The 15,289-nt window shown below is 32.4% G+C and overlaps 1 protein-coding gene across 1 annotated transcript in view; it reads left to right on the top strand.

The window, feature by feature from the left end:
• The window catches only part of MGAT4C (MGAT4 family member C), a 325,047-nt gene that overhangs the window by 147,179 nt on the left and 162,579 nt on the right, over nucleotides 1–15,289 (top strand). Inside the window, exon 3 of the mRNA XM_068190335.1 lies at nucleotides 5,464–5,544. The gene's annotated coding sequence lies outside the window, so the exon portion shown is untranslated. The remainder of the gene's footprint in view (nucleotides 1–5,463; nucleotides 5,545–15,289) is intronic.

The raw sequence follows: 15,289 nt of genomic DNA, 5'->3' as shown, positions 1-15,289 counted from the left end.
TTATTGTGTTTGGTTTGACTGCCAAGTCAAAGTCAGATTACTTTCCAAGTAAAATTACCTGGAAAACCCACTCCAGCAGAACACTGTTTTTCCATGTAGTGCAGACAGGAGCACCCAAAATACTGGGATTGTGCAGCTTAAATCAGTGCTTATAAAGCACCCACACAAAAATAAATCTTTCAAACCACTGAGAAACATCATCATACTTGAAATGCTCTATATGAAGCTAAAACTAATTTGTCAGTCACCAGCCTTCTGGTTTTACAGCCCATTCCTTTGCTGTCCACAGAAATTTTTTCTTGTCTTGATGTAATCTCCTGTCGTGATGTAATTTCCTGTCCTTGGCTTTTCTTTGGCTACTGTATCTTATTACTGAATTCCTTTAGGGGCTTTTTTGTATTCTTTTTTCCTTGCTTCTTTCTTTGCCAGCTTCTCTCTCTTGGGTTTACCAAAGGTTCAAGTGTAGTTTTTTCTGTAGTTGTGAGAAAGTGTTTCATATGAGTCCAGCCTGTGGGCTGATGTCCTGACCCAGCTTCAGCCCGAGTCCATCATTTGGGGAGAATTAGATGCTTCAGGGTTTTGTGAGGCACTGGTTCGCCTCACCAGGTCAGATCCTCACCCTCTCTATGTAGCTGCCCAGTCCTGTGGCTCGGGTTTCCCCAGTGTCTGCCGATGCCCTGTTCCTGGCTGGGGAAGCATGTCTGGCTCTGGGTGCCAGAACCTGCCCTGTTGCCTGCCATGTGGTCCCTCCTCTTCCCCCAGCCCAGAGAGAGCTGCTGGCCCTTGTGGAACTTCAGCATGGATTGCACTTAGTCCAGAGAGTCAGATTAACTATAATGCCATGTAACACAATTTAGCTGGAGGGTCTTCTTCTTTGCCTTGACCTGCTAATTCATTTGTAATCATCCCACTGCTTGTGAGACTAGACACTGTACCAGAACTGTGTTTTAAACCTTTAGGGAGACCCTATCTAACCTGTATTTTTCTAATATTAAATAAGATCACTGCATAATCATGAATGTTGGAGTGGGTACATATGAGTTACAACTTCCTGTGAGGTCGCTGATATTAGTGAAACACTGTGGAGTTATCAAAGGTTTTAATAAAGTCCAATTATTTTAAATAGTCAAGAATTTTTTTTTTTTAGTTATTTGACTGTTGGAGCACTGCATCAAAGAAAAGGATGATTTTTTTTTACAGATAATGCATCAAAGAAAAGGATGATTTTTTTTTTACAGATAGTTGAAGAAAGAACTGTGCTAAGTATAGTTAGCCTGATCACCCACTTTGAGATCTTAAGCCAGAAGTAATTTCTCTTGTCATTTTAAGACTATCAGGTGTCTTGTAATTTGCTCAGACTGATTAGACTAATATATCTTTGAACGATGATTTTTGTAAAAAGGATAGCCCATTGTTCTTCTCTACATCTTTCAAATTTTAACAATGAAATCAGAGGAGGAAGGCCTATATTTCTTCCACTTTCCTGTGTGAGAAATGCTATTCTTTAGTCATTCTTCCCTAACTTATATTCTGATGTGTAAGATTAAAAAAGAGATGTGACAATAAGCTGACCTTATTACTTTATCTGAAGATGAAATTTATTTCTTATAATGTAACAGCAGAATATAGTGCCTGGAAGAGAGTAAAAGTCATGCATTTCACCTCTTTGCTGCTTTTTGTTTTGATTTCTTGAAATAGTCTCTTCTATTTTTTGAACCTTGAAATTGAGAAATTGAGATGTTTTAAATTTATATTAGAATTCATGTTAATGAGAAATGTAGTTATAAGTCTTCATACCCTCAAGACCACTTTCTGACCTCCTTTAGCACTTGCAAGAATTTACAAGATACAACGGTATGAAAGAGAGAGGACAGTAATGTTTCTTAATGTGCACAAATTTGTGCATTGTTCTTGTTTCCTGAGACACATCATCATAACATTAAAATAACATCATCATGAAGCTTAAATTTTATCAGTTCTCAAAACCTTCTAGTATGCTTGTCCATAAGGTTCAGACCTTTGAAAGTGAAATATGAACAGCTCTTTAGCTGATATTAAGAAAATTTCATGTCCTTTTGCAGACTGATACTGGATGCATCATAACAAGAGTGTTCACCAACATGCAGCCACGGATTATTAGTTCGTGAAGTTTACTTAACATGATGTTCTTGGCATCTCCCATATTTATCCATGAAAAAAAAATCCAGCCCATTGGCCCTTTTTCACTCAAATAAAGTACTTCTTACTACCATATTTTTTCAACAACACAGAATCTAGTTCAGTTCCTTTTAACTCTAGAATTATACTTTTAGGGATATATTTGTTTCAGTTTTCATTTTTATTTATGTTTTGCAAATATAAAATTAGGTTTTTATTGTTTAGAAAGAGATAAAAACCTATTAGGCAGAGGGTTATGTAACTTCCTGCAATACCTTAAATTCATCAAAAATAGATTTCCTCTTGATTAATATATTGTTATACATGTTTCATACAACCCTTATCTGAAATTAATTTTTAGCAGCTAGCAGAAAATGAAAAATAACTGTGGTAACAGGTACTTTTCATGCATAAATATACAAAATGGAATCTTTATGATTGATGGTATTGCCACAAATATAAATAAAGATTTTACAATTATAAAAAATTGTAGTTCCTCCAAAAAATTGCCAGAGCTTATGTATTTTTATGACTCTGTCATCTTTAATTTATTCTAAAAATTGTACTAGACCATCTTCAAATAGGGTCAAAGTTTTACCACAAATAGTAGTTCTTCAGATAATTGAGTCTTATTTTCTCTTGCAGTGTATTGGACATGTTAAAATCACTAGAGAATTGCCTCACTATATCTTATAATTTGTTGTCACTTTAATGATGATTTATTCTTTAAGTCTTAATTTTGATCTAAATAATATTTCCTAACTGAATTTTATGTTTAAATTAATCATTTTTAGAGTATATATTAGCCATGCTTTCAGCATTAATCACGAAAGCATAATATTGTAATATTACGACTATGCTTTTTTTAAATTTCTTTTTTATTTTTTTTAATAAAAGAAACACTTTCTGTCCTTGAAATGACTGCTCTACAAACTGTGAATGCTTGTCTATGGCATAGTAGTGGTCAAATAGAAATTAGGTAATACATTCTTAGTTTTACGGGTTTAGGCATGTTTTCCCTTCACTGCGACTGATGAGGTTTACAGACATTTCATTTGTTATGTTTATAATTTTACTTTTTCTTTTGGTGGATCTATTAGCAGGATAATTCATTGTATCACTAATATAAGATATAAGAAATTATCTTCAAGATGTGAAGAACAGTTCTTGCATTCATGCTGGAGGTAGTCAGGGGATCAGGTTCCCTGCCAGCTCTCCTCTCTGCCGCCTTTTCCATCATGTTGTCTTTCCAAGAGAATTCGCCTTGATTCTCCATTTTTTGCTTGGCATTGTTTCCATTTTGCTGACTACCTTTGGAAAAAATGTCTTGTCCATTGTTTTCTTGTAACCCAAAATTTAAAGGGAAATATTCGAGTTCTTGAGTCAGTGATAGTGCAAGCTATCTATTCTCCACAGACCACATAAAAAAGCAACTTAGGGCATGTTAGCTTAATCCACATAAGTATGTAGTGGCGTCCAAAGAAATCACAGACATCTCCAAAGCATGTAATAGTACTTACAATGAGTGGGGTAAGTGTGCATAGACTGCACATGAGGAAAATGTGTGCCATTCTGAGCCATGTTAATGATGGCAGGAAAAGAAGAGGAATAGTATTCCCCTGCTTTTTGCACATCCTGTTGAAATTAGTAACAGATATACATATATTTCTACATACACAAATATAAAGATAGATAGAAAAACAGAGGTAAAGCTATTCACAGATACAGAAATGTATGTAATATAAAATATCTGCAGGAAAATATCCTGCTTTTATTAGTGTGGAATAATCCCAAAATATTTATTGGCATTAAACTAAGGATCTTGCCTATATAATGTAAGAAGGTGTGTTATGTGACATATATGGCAAAATAAAATCTATTTAAGGCATATATAAATATCTGTATTATATGTAAAAATGCTATCGCATATAAACATTTATAATCTGTCCTTCTTTAAGCACATTTTAGTCTACTCAGCATAAAATATACATTGTGAAAATAGATTCATGAAACTCAAGGGTAAGCAAGGTACATGATGTTTTTTTTTCATTTTAGAATATTGAAATATCCGAAATACATTTCCAGGAATTTCTGAGCATGTGTTACAATTGTGTTTTATTCAAGTATTACATAGAAAGGATCAGCTCCACATAAAAAATCGAGACGTGAAAAAAGTCTTGTAAGATATTGTTGATGAAATAAATGTACTGAAAACAACAGTCATTTGTAAGAAGTTTTACAACTAGATAGGCCTAATCAATCTGCATAGTGCCATCAGTGATTGTAGAGTCTAAGGCACCTACATTTTTGATAAGGATTTTTTCAGCAGATTCTAACAATAATGGTCACTCAGGTTAAACTGTTTTAAAGTTTTCTAAGAATACCATTTGGATTGTACAGATATTGAAGTATGGCATATCAAATTAAGGTAACAAATTAGCAGACAATGCAGTAGAAATCAATTCTTGCTAATAAGTTTCAAGATAAATTAATTCAGTTTCTCTCTGCAAAATCAGCTATTTTGCCTGAAATAGTTTATGACAATATTTCAAAATGTTAAATAATTATTAATAGATTATTATTATTATTATTATTATTATTATTATTATTATTATTATGTTCAGAATGTAGAATAGATAAAGATAGAATAATGGCATATACTTCTTCAGATGGTGTCCTTAATGCCAGTCATAACAATACAGAAAAACACAGATGTATGTTCAAAAAAAAAATACATCATTTTTCCTCCAAGCTTCCCAATTTAAACATCCCGCCCAGACTTGAATACATGTATGAAATCTAAAAATGAAAATCAGAAGAATCCCATGTCTCTAAATGTTATGTTATTTATCTCATCCCGCAATACATTTGTTAGGTATCTATATGGGTGGGAATTAGTTGGAAAAACGAATCATATAAAACCAGTTTAAAAATAAAAACTATTTATCTCTCTGAGGTCATTCCATTCTTGTTTGAATCATACGTTTTACTATATAATCTGGAGAATAAAAGGTGTTGGTATAACTACACATATACCTAAAACCATTGGTGTTTGAGCCTAACAATTGTTACTGGGTGAGTTGCTTTCAAGTATGTTTTTTTGTGACGTGTGCATTTTAATAGGACCCAGGCTTTGGCAATAGACACTTTGGTCTATTGTCAAATTCATATCTGAAGGAATGTGCATACAGAAACTATTTCATACTTGTTAAATTCCTTTATTCCTTGCACACACTGAATATGTGTAAGTTTAAAAATTAATATTTGACAGAAGGAGAAGTTAAGATTCTGTCTTTGTTTTAATAGGAATTTGCATTGTGGCTTTTTTAATCAGACAGCCAACCTGTTCCTTGACCTAGATAAGAGTACTACTGGACATTGTGACAAGTAATTCAAATTCACCTTATTGCTACCACTGTTGACAAATAATTAAAGACACAGCAAACTTCTTAGCTTTAAACTCAACCACTGTAACATTACAAATTTATTTATTAATAGAAATACACGATCATAGTTTCTTTTTTAATTAAGCGTCATGCTGAAGTAAATTAGTCTTCAGTAAAACACACATTTGTATATGAATTAAGTGATCTTGGTGTAAGCAATACATTATTTTATTAATATTTTAAATTAAGAGTTTGCAACTGACATGGGTTTTTTTCTAAACACAGACTACTTATTATTTATGCATGTTTACAATTGTTCCCACCATACGAGACCTTCCAATATTTATGTTTTAACACATAATTTCATATTCCTTAATTGTATTAGGTTTCAGAGAACATGTTAAACTTCTAAATAATTGTTTAATGTTCTTAATATTTTTTCAGAAGGAATGTTAACTAATCAGATAAATTTTTTGAGATGTGAGTTCTCATCTCATTGCCTTGTGTTCAATAAACTTGTTTGTGTATGGCAGCTTCTCCCCCTGAAAGAATCTCTTTTTATAGTCCTGCTGTTATGTTCTCGACCTTTGCCATGACCACAACCCTGAGGCATTTGAGCTGTCAGATAAAAGAGTGGAAAGAGGCTGGTGAAAGTTGTAGAATGCAAAAAGCTTTGTAATGCACTGATGAATTTCCTGCCAAAACTTCACTGCCACTACTGTCACATTTTCTTAAATAATAGGGGGATTTTTCCTCTAATGGACAGTGGAGGCCGTTTGCCTAATGAGAACTTGCAGAGGCAGCCTGCCATGTATCTCTAACTGAGGTGAAACAATCTTGCCTGGCTACAGACAAGTGGCTAAGAAGCAGTCATATTCAAATGTACCTGTCAGTAATTAATCTGTTTGGGCTTCCTCCCCCCACCCAATATTCACATATACTGTTCTGTGTGCAATAGAGCATTAAATTGCTTTTCACTGGGAGTAGGTCATATTCAGGGGTCATCAGAACCATGTTCCTGGGTGGAACGTGCTTGATTCAGACAGGCTGTTTCTATCAAGAACTTGGTATCTGAAATCTCAAGCTACTCAGGGGATTTTACACCAGATTATCTTTTCTAATATTATTCTGGAAATGCTGATTTTTATTTAACACCATGTAGATAGATAAAAGTCATTCAATGGATAGTTTAATTCTAGCTTTGATGTAGCCATTGAATAGCCACTAATTGTTGTTTCAAGATTCCTAATGAATTTTTCCTTATCTGCTAGCAAAGCTTTTTGTTGCAATTACTATATATTAGACTCAATTTCTTGCTTTTTCACTAGGTCCTCTTTTGGGGTCAGGGGGATGTGCTATAAAACAACAGAGATAAATCTACTTCTTTTGGTGCAGACTTATTCAAGCCTAAGTCTGTTCTAAAAACTTCCTGAAGTCCTGATCCCTGAAAGTGAATAATCTTCTAATTCGAAAATAATGCAATTTTCCTAAAAGTCAGTCAGCAAGTTTTCAATGGATAAAGGTTACATTGACTCAAAAAATATTTTTTTTTTGCAAATTACTTTTTTTCTCCTAGTGTGGGTATTAGAATATTAGAAAGATGCTTTATTTTACTTCCATTTCCCAACTTATGCTATGAAATTAATGCAATAAAGGACAAGTAAAATATATTATAAGATCAATATTTCTGGGGTTTTTTTTGTTTGGTATTTTTTAATTATGGTTTTTATTGCAGTCTTTATATCTGCAAAATATGTCCAGAAATTCTTTTCAGTTGAGAAGTGCATGTTCTATACAGGGATGAAGCACAAACCAAATGAAATTAGTTTCTTTCTACTTTAAAAGAACAGTATATTGTAGACCAAACAATAAACCTTACACTGCATGGATTAAGAATTATTCCTTCCTCATCACTTCCACTGTTAAATTGTAATTTTTTTTATATCAGTATTTATTGAGGCCTTATGAAAGATTGATTATTGAATCAATAATTTAGAATTCACAGTATTTAAATGAAAAATCTGTAAGTTAAACTAGGAACTTCAACCTTGTGTTTCCATCTAATAAGTACTGGTGACAAATTTAAAAGCATTTATAGAGACATAATTATTTTTAAATTGTTAAATTCACAATTCTTTTTCAAGAACACAAAACTGAATCTTATGTCCAGTTAAACATTTGCAAGTCAAGCATGAACAGGAAATTGCATCACATGAAAAGCCATCATTTTTTCTCCTTTGGAGATATTATACATTCTATCTTAGTTGACTTTTGAGCATGTATTGCTAAAGATGATCAATTTCCTGAATACTAAAAAATCTATGTACAGTAATTCATAGTGTTTTTCCTCTGTAGATGAAAATATTTCTGGCTAACATTTTTATTTGCATTTTAATCTGGGACATGTCACCTAAATACCACAGATATTATTTCAATGCTTCTCTCTTTCATTGAATTTGGTTTTTTTAAATTTTCTTATCCCAGCTGTGTTCATTTCCATGCAATGCATGAAAAGTAAAGGAAACTAGGCACAAAGCAAAGGGAATTAATCTGTTCTAATTACATTACTATTTAAGCTAAAACATGTGCATGATCTTCTGAGCACTTTAGAACATGAGCATTAGATTTGGAAATTACAATTTCAGTCTTAGTTATAGAAATTAAGGTTTCACTGGCTAATTTCCATTTTCTTCTTGTGTTCCATAAGCTATCAGAAAGATAGGCTGTCTGGTAATGTCACAGCAATATTTCCATTTTCTAATTTCTTTAAGCCTGTTTTTTTTTTAAAGGAAAGACATGACAATATTGACCTCCTGCTGACTAAAGTAAAATTCCTACTCCATAATTCCATAGTTGAGAACTGCTTTAATTTTTTTTCCATCTTTGCAACTTGTTCGGTTCACCTCTGTTGAAAAGAACATGTGTATCCTGCTGTAAAGTTTTTTTAATATTCATTAATATACTTGGCTGTCCTTTCTGAATACATAAAAATTTACTGTTTTTTTTTAAATGTGAAACAAATGGTCATCCAATTAAAACAGTATCAAATACTTAAAAAGGAAAGAGTTGCCACTACTCTATAGTAGCAGAATATGATTAGAAATTGTCATGTAGTTATGTCAATATTTTGATAAAAGTTTGAAGCTCCTTGTCATGATAAGAGAGAGACAATATGAATATCCAAATGAGGTTTATCTACAAATTTGGTCTGAAAACGTCCTCCACACTGACTAGAAAAGAGGAGCTAGTAGTCAGGATCTGTAGTGAAGTACATAAAAAAAAAAAATTCATGCATATCTTAGCTACCTGGAAATCTACAATAATCTGATGAAAGAAGTTTTCTGGGAGTTAGAACTTTGCTACATTTAAGGCAGTAAATTCATCTGCCTTCAAATCTTTCATTACTCTTTCAATGTTCTTCCTTTCCCTTTTTCCTGACTTTTTCTGTGATATTCCTGATTGAGTTGCCTTTCAAACAAAAAGACAAAAAGAAACCAATAAACACAACCCCAAAATCTCCCAAAAAACCAACCAAACCAAACCAAACAAACTCACAAAAAACCACAAAAAAACAAAACTAACAAACAGCAAAACCAAACAAACAAAAAAAACCCACAAAAAACCCCAAAAAACTAACCAAACAAATAAAAAAAAACCCACCAAAAAACATACCATGCTTACAAGCATTCATGGATATGAAAATCCTTCTTGCTACTCTCAGTGCATTGCTGCCTTAATTCAACTGCTTGAAAAACTTCTGTTGTATCATTTATTGCATTCTATTTACCTCAATGGATGAATTAACTGAAGAACTTATGTTGCAATGATTTTTTTCTTTAATTTTACTAGTTTTTTTCAGCTTTTGTTTTTCTAGAACTGGCTATTGTTTCTAACTGTAAGTAAAATGTTATCTGTGAAATGGTAGCTCCACCATTCTATATTAATTTTTTATAATCTAAATGCCTTAGGCTGAGAGATTCGGAGTGTCATAGACTAAATTAGATTTCTTTCTTAGCACTCCAAAAGACTAACCCTTCAAGTGTAAGAATATTGTCTCAGTAATACACAGGTCATTATAAATATTAGAAAGTCAGAGATATTTTGCCAGATCTATTTTTTTCTCTAAGTATACCCTGACACTATTATACTGGCTAATTGGTTTGTGCAGCATTATTCCAGCATGAAATAACAGACATAAAACTTCTGTGAAATGTGACTTTTGTGTCATCCTGTTAGCTGAAAATAAGATTGCAGACTATAAAATGCCTTTTCTTTAATGAGTATCCCTGCTGTATCCTATAAGATTTAATTACGGATTTATTAGTTCAGCTTTATACAAGGCCTTGGAGATGAGGGTTTTGGCATGGAAATAAAGGCAGCTTAGAAAAATTTTCTCCCTTCTGTTGATCTGAAAGTTAGGATTTGTATCGACAAATATACACTGTGCAAACTATATGGCATTTTAAGAATTCTCTGAAGAATTCTGCATGCCTAGTATTTGTATATTAAATTTTCAGGTGTGTAATACATAAAGACTCCAGTAAGTAAAATCTGGATTTTTCACAGGCCATTGAAGAACATATTTATTCCAGGATTACTGTATTCAGCATCCTAGACCATATTGATTTTTTTTTTTTTTTGGTGCACTAACTTTCTGAAAATTGGCAGAAAACTGGACAGTCTGGGAATAAGGTGAAAACTGCAGAAAATATTTGTGCCTGAACCCATTAATTATTAACTCTTTCAGACATTCTTAATGCAAACAGCACAGTGCAACACACATCTCTAGGTGACTGGCTATGGATATTTTGAACAGAGATAATAAATAAAAAGCACAATAGTACCACTGTCTCTTAACAGGGAATTTAGATCCAGAAAAAAAATTATCCAGATCTAATGGGCTACTGGGAATGCCAGAATTGATGTTTAATAATCATTAAGATTGGAAGTAATCCTATAATCATTAAGATTGAAAAAAAATTCCAAGATCATTGAATCCAACCATTATGTACGTATATCTCAATTCAGTGCTATCTTTTGCGTGGCTTACAACCATGAAGTTGTCTTCAAAATATATCATTCTGTGACTCCCTTTGGTCTTTCAATGACAGTAGCTAAGAGCATTTTTTTTTAATTTGAAGTTACATTATAAAATTATTCTGAATTGTTGTATGTATTATTATTCTATAATATATTGGTAAATAATTGATCTATAACTATATGCCACTGTAAAAAGTACTTTGTTCTGTTGCTGCTCTATGAAAACTGAAACACAAAAGTCTTCTTACAGAAGACTCTTAAGGTTTTTTGAGTAGTACTTTTCTCATCTGAGGCACTGGCTGCATCTCTAAATCCACATGTACCAAAGAAAATCTGCAGTAAAATGTATTAAACCAAAATGAAGTTTAACATATTTCTATTGAGGGAAATTTTCATACTCTTGTTACAAAGGAAGATGTGAAAAGAATTAATAATTTGAACATGCACAAAATTCTTTAAATTACAACCTTTGATAAAATTTAACTTTACAGATCTGATGTCAAACCCAGAAATCATATGAAAGATCTGTTCACTGAACACACCACTGCTTATGAAAAGACCATGACTATTATTCTCTTCTGTGCTGCTGAAGGAAATACTGGTTTATTGATTTGTCTCATCTAGATCAGGTCCTTGGGAATCAGGAGCTTATATTATTATTGACGAATGATTTTTTAAAATTAAATTCTGTCTTGGGCTGTTCATAGGAAAAGAGATCCACACAAGATTGACTTCATTACACATGAAGCCTAGTTTCTGTTAGCAGATCAGCATGTGTAGAGCAAGGTGCAGTAGGCTAGAACCAGTTAGTGTTCATCAATCTGGGTAAGATATATCAATCAGACTGGCACATAAAAATTTAATAACATAAGCACCATTTTTGGTTCTTCAGCTTTAAATAAAAAAGCAAAACATTATACTCCTGTACCTTTTCAACCAGATTTAATAACAGTAAGATAAATACTATGAGATCTAAACATAAAATTCAATTTCATAATCCCTTATGCACAAGAAGTGAAAAGAAAGATAACATGTTAAAACTCCTCCTAAAAGGTTAAGAGTTGAGAAGTATATAAAGACATAGCAAGCATTTTAATTTTTTAAAAAATATCTGTTGCTGTTGTTTTCCTCCAGAATAGCAATCTGCATTGTTTTGATGAACATGAGAGGAGGGATTTCCAAGAGAAATGTGACTGAAATGGTACTGTAAATTAGGGTAATTATTTTAATGTATATATTTTCATTTTAAACCATACTATAGTATTTGCTGTAATAAGCGGTACATCAACTTATTGCTTAGTCTTTCAAGGGAAACTAGTCCAATGCCTGAAATACACATCACTCTGCACTGATGGAATAAATGTCACAGCAGTCCTTTAGGTCTTTAACTTCTCCCTTTTCTTAGAGAATTCCAGAGTTTATACTTGTTTATCTTTCCCAGCTACACAGGCTGAAACATTTCAAACATGTAGGAATTCTTTGAATGGAATTACAGGAAACTCTGAAGCTGTTCTTTGTCACTCTTCTGCAAGTTTTAGGAAGAAAAAATCTGCCACTTCTAGAAAACTTGAATTTCTCCTAGCTCAATGTGTTCAGCTTTGCGATGTTCTTAAAATGTAAGCCAGAATACAGTACTTACCACAACAATGTATGCAATTTTTGAATGGCATGTATTAAGAAAATCAAGGTTTTGTACTCAGATTTTTACTAAAGGGAAAGATTTTGCTAATCATTTATGTGGGCCTTGTCTTTCACTCTTATCTCTATTTCTCACTGTCCATAGCACTATGACTATTTAGGATTGTCATCCAATTACCAATAGCTAAAACAAGATACAAGTTCTTTGCATGTCTGCGGATAGAGCCAACCAAATTTACTGGGTTTCAGTTCATTAATTTTACTCATGCACAGACCCATATCAAAAATACACAAGTCAAGTACTTAACTTCAAGAAAGGATCAGACTGTGAAATGATCATAAAAGCAATGATAATGGGCAAGATAAAAGACTTCTACTTCAAGATCTTGTGTTAGACAGCGGTCAATTGTGGATGCAAGAATAAATTAATGCTTCACTCAGTTTAACCTCCCAGCTACTGACATCCTGTAGTTTAATACCTTCTGAACTGGAATTTGTCTCTACATCTTTCTGTTTGATACCACTTAATAACTGCAACAGCAGTTATATTGGCACAGCATGTTGCCAATAAGTTTCACAAGTCATTTGCACATTGAGTAAAAAAAAAAAAAAAACAAAGAAAAAACAACCAAATTTCAGTTAGTTCAAGAATAGTTCTTGAATATTTCTTTTGATTATTTTTTCATTTATTATTGTGGAAAATTATGAATAACACTTATCTCTCTCTACTGCAATCTTGTATTCTTCTCCAATAATTTATTTTTTTCAGAATTACAGTTTATTTAATATCTCTTCATACAAAAGTCTTTTCATACTTCTTTTTTATTTACACTTTTTTCTTTTAGTTGGGGAGACACCTGAAAGATCTTCAGCATTCAAGATACATAGGAATTACACAATTGTGAAACATTGCAGTAATGCTTTATAATTTTCTTGTATATTTTTTTCCTCTTCTCTAATATGTCACAATTTTGATTGCTGCTCAGAACTGTTTTCATAACATTAACCTTAATAACCCTAATGCTTTTTCTGAGACATTAGTTTAGAACCCATTTTCAAATATATGCACAAAAAAACTTTTCCCCATATTTTTTTCTTTACACTGATTACACTGAATTTCTTCTGCCATTTTATGATTCAGTTACTTAGTATCATAAACCACTTCTGTAATTCTTTGCTGTCAACATTAACCTTTCTAAATAATTTTAATATAATAATATATATGTCATTGTTTAATACCTTTTCCAGATCATACACCTAGAAATATACTAAAAAGCACAGGTTCCCTGAAAGGTCACCAAGGAATAGTTGTTAAAACCGCTATTTATTCCAGTTCTTGGTTAACTGTTCTTTAGCCAGGTGCTAACTGTTCAAGGTGGTAGCACATACTTACTGCCTGATTTAGATCTCTATTTCAATTGGGCAAGTGTACAGCTTACTAGAAGAGCACCTCATAAATTAGGTCAGAATGTACTTCCAAAAATACACCTTAACTTAAAAAGATATTAATACTTTTGCTTATCAAAATTAACACATCACTATATTTAGGCATTTAAATATTTTTGGAAGCTATCATGAGATAAGTTTTAAATGTCTTGATGGGCAAAACAGTGAGTTAATGAATGTGCTGTTGATGTCAAATTTCATGGTCATTCAAAAAAGGCTTCTTGTAAGGATGAATATGTCCTGAAATGTATTGATTATAAAGTGCTCTAATACCAAAATATATTTTAAGAGTTAAAGTTTGCAACTGCCTAGAAATCAATGTCCAATAGAAATTAATATTTTTTTCTTGTAATTACTTTTTAAATTACCAAAATGAAGGATTTTGCTTTCTACCTACCTTATTCAAGAAATTTAGTCAGTAGAGACACCTTCATATAAAACCAATAATTATAGATTCAAGCTAGAAGGCTTTTTCAAATTTAAATTTAAGTTGTAATATTTTTAAAGGTACATTGGGGAAAATTGTGATTTTTAATTAATTATTAAAATAATTACATATAAAGAGATATATAAATATAAATATTATTTATATACATGGGGGCAACCTCATTGTTTTGTATCATGCATTGACTTAGTGACTCATACTTACAGGTCACTAAGTTGTATATATATATATATATATATATATATATATATATGTACAGCTCATAGAGGTGATAATAAAGATGACATATAAAAACATTCATTTAAATTTGTTGAAACCCTAGAATAAAACTTAGGAAAAAAAACAATTCCAATGCATGTATTAATTTGATAACACAAGCCCTGCATGAAAGATAACCAAATATCGAAAATCATTGGTATGCAAATTCTATACTATGCTTATTGCCAAACCAGTGAAATATATAGTGTTGTCACATCTTTCATCATCATCACTGATAAACACTATCTTCTCCAGGGAGTAATTTTCAGCACAGGCTCTTCAGATATCTACGTAGACTACTAAAATTAACAACAGTGTTTTGTGCATAGAACATACTGCTTGACAATGCAAAATACCACAAGGAATAATCCAAATGATACCAGGAGGAAGCATTGCATTAATGTGTGGATGATGTGAACTACTAATACTATTTAATATGTGCATTCATTCTTTGTGTGATGAACATTTTTTATAAAGTGCTAATTCTGCGTTATTTTGCCATTCCATCCTGCCTGTTAATATAGGTTAATAAGGAAATATACTGGAGAGAGTGATTTGGATCATTTCTAGTGATTTGGATAACACTTGGTAGAGTTCTGTATCATTCTGCTACATAGAATAACTAGTCTGATGTGATGAACTCTATGTTTCCAATCAGTAAAAGCCAGTAATCCATTGTCATGCTGCTATGATTATGACAGACACAGATTTCTGCGCAACTTCTTCCCAGGCTGCTGCAGGCGTCTTCCAGAAGTGACTGTGTTTGGTCACTATGTGTAAGCAAAGCAATCACACTGCAGCATCGAGCCCAATGTGCCTGAAGTCTCACTGGCTGTGGACTGAGTAATTAAACAAACATTATAATGGGAAACATGCAAGTTTTCTGTGATTGTTTTGATTTTGAGTCAAAGCCCTTCTT

The sequence above is a fragment of the Anomalospiza imberbis genome, chromosome 5, assembly GCF_031753505.1.
Source record: "Anomalospiza imberbis isolate Cuckoo-Finch-1a 21T00152 chromosome 5, ASM3175350v1, whole genome shotgun sequence".
Taxonomy (NCBI): Eukaryota; Metazoa; Chordata; class Aves; order Passeriformes; family Viduidae; genus Anomalospiza; species Anomalospiza imberbis.
The sequence above is the reverse complement of the archived record's forward strand: the minus strand, read 5'-3'. Positions and strand labels throughout refer to the sequence as shown.